Here is a 2,564-nt window from a genome sequence, read left to right as displayed (position 1 = left end):
AAGGAACCTTGCTGTCCAAGTCCAGAGATCCCGGAAGGTATCAGTACAGATAAAACTAGGGAGTGAGGAAGGCATAGATTTGTATTTTTTTCATACAGAGGGTGGTGCGTGTGTGGAGTGGGCTGCCAGAGGAAGTGATGGAAGCTGGTACCATGAGAACATTTAAAAGGCATCTGGTTGGATATATGTATTGGAAGGGTTGAGAGAGATATGGGTCTAATACTGGCAAATGGGTCACGAGATTAATTGAGGGTATCCAGTCAGCATGGGTGAGCTGGACTGCAGAGTCTGTTTCTGTGCTGTATGACTTTACCCGCCTAATTCAATGCAAGTTTTAGCAACATGTCTGCAGCTTTATGCTTTTAGACATTAACAATGTTTCTGAATATATCATTTCAGCTGTTCTCAATTTTAAAATCAGCCATTTCTTGTGCACCCCTGTCTTCCAGGTTGATTCATCACCATCCATTCTCTCTCTTTCCCGAGAAGGGTTTGATACAGCAATCAAAGAGGGCTCGAGGTACGAGAAAGGATGGGGGGTGGGGTGGGGAATGGACAGGGGCACAGAGGCTGGGGGAGAAGAGAGAGAGAGAGAGAATGGATAGGGGAGCAAAGGGTAGGGAGAGAGAGAGAGAAAATGGACAGGTGACAGAGAGTGGAGGGGAGGAGAAAGACTTGGGGACAGAGAATGGGGGGCAGAAAATGAGGGGGAGAGAGAGAGATTGGCTGGGCAGAGAGATTTGGTGAGTGCAGACTGTGAGGAGAGAGAGAATGCATGGGGACAGTGGGTTGGGGAAGTGACAGTACAAATCCCACCTTACCCAGGAATGGTGTCAGTGTTCCATGAACTGGAACCCACTCCATTAACAGCAGACTTGGGGGCAATCGTTTCTCAAAAGACAGATGGCTAAGACGGGAGATTCATCTCATTCCTACGGGACATTCGGCCCATAAAATTCAGACTGACCTTCCAACCACCCACTTTCCCCATAGTTAACCCACCCGAGGTTGCAGATCCCTGGATACTTCAGCATGGCCAATCCACCCTAAACTTCAGATGGTTAGACTATCGGAGGAAACTGGAGCACCCAGAGTTCACCCACGCAGACACAAAGGTGAGAACATGCCAAAGTCCACACAGAGAGCTGCATGAGAGTGGAATTGAACCCAAGTCCGTGTTACTGTGAGGCAGTGGTGCTAACCACTGAGCCACCATGCCACCCAGAGCTTTGGAGTTCTGCTTTGTCTTTGTAGCTTCTGATTTCTCATGAGCCTTCAGCAGAGGCTCTCTCCTCCTGACATTGTTAGACCACGCCTGCTGCAACTTCCCTTTTCCATTTCTCCAGTCCTGAGCTCACCGGTTCCCAAATCCTGGCGCCAGGCAGACACTGATGCAATCTGGTCTTCTGCTGCCAACTGCAGAGAATGGTGACAATCCCTGCCACTATTCTCTGCCTGACAACCACTGCCCCCTCCCCAACATTGTTCCTACTCCCACCACGCAGCCAGTTAGCTCCTCGCTCGTGCAGACCTCTCTCAGATCCCCTTTATCTGTCTGACCTGTGCTGACACCCTCTTGACCTTGTCCACTGACCCAGTCAGAAGGCTTTGTCTGCAGAGGAATGACCATCTCCCAGAATAAAGTGTCCAGTTAACTTTCCCCTTTTCCCCCAACGTGTCTGCAGCCCGGCTTCCAGCTGCATCTTTCTGAGCCGAAGGTCCTCCAGCCTGTGTTTGCCGTGGATCACAGCATCCAGAACATCTCAACTTCTGCAAATCGAAAGACAAGCCCAACCCTTGGAAGAGAAGGGGGAGAAACAGAACAGACATGAACGGAAAATCATTGTAGTGCGATCAATTCCTTTAAGCATGAATAGAGGTTATCAGTCGTCCGTGAGCTTGTGGCGCAACGGTAGCGCGTCTGACTCCAGATCAGAAGGTTGCGTGTTCAAATCACGTCAGGCTCACTGCAATCAACTTCTTACATTTCAAATCAAGAAAGGAGTACGTTCTTTCCGTATATCGGTCGTGTCAAATCTTTGCGGTAACTTTCGATCACACGTGAATCTTTGCTGTCAGTTTGATTTGTGAACACTGTGTCAGGGAGGTGGTGTGCCCATTGTTTGGGTAAATGCTCAGCTCCCCGCAATGTGAGAAGTAAAACACACACTGTTCATCACGGGATTTAAACACAGCCGGTTCGTTCAGTTGGTGACCGCGGGGCGTGAATAACATTATACCGATATTTTCACAACATAATCTAGAGATTGCCATCCAGGTTTTAGTCACATCAAACTGCCACGCAATGCTGTTATGGCCTCAGTAAACTATAATAACGTGAAGATCACTGGGATGATGTTCTACATCCGACTGCAATATAAACACAGGTCTTTGTTTCCAGTTTTGGTTGGAACAAAAGACATCTTATTGGTGGATAATTACAGTTAGTGCAAACACAGCTAGCCATCGATAAATATTAATCCTGTTCACTTCAATGGCCAAATTTCAATGCAGAAACCAAGTGCACTCGGCTGCTTGTAACATAGACAACAGGACAAAATGGC

At 48.0% G+C, this 2,564-nt stretch overlaps 1 non-coding gene across 1 annotated transcript; it reads left to right on the top strand.

Moving 5' to 3' along the window:
- The first annotated feature begins 1,895 nt into the window (after positions 1-1,895).
- On the top strand, positions 1,896-1,967 carry trnaw-cca (transfer RNA tryptophan (anticodon CCA)). The gene has a single exon. It is a non-coding gene; the product is annotated as a tRNA-Trp (tRNA).
- Positions 1,968-2,564: the final 597 nt, after the last annotated feature.

The sequence above is a fragment of the Chiloscyllium punctatum genome, chromosome 36 (genome assembly GCF_047496795.1).
Source record: "Chiloscyllium punctatum isolate Juve2018m chromosome 36, sChiPun1.3, whole genome shotgun sequence".
Taxonomy (NCBI): domain Eukaryota; kingdom Metazoa; phylum Chordata; class Chondrichthyes; order Orectolobiformes; family Hemiscylliidae; genus Chiloscyllium; species Chiloscyllium punctatum.
Note: the sequence above shows the minus strand (reverse complement) of the source record. Positions and strands in the feature narration are given on the sequence as shown.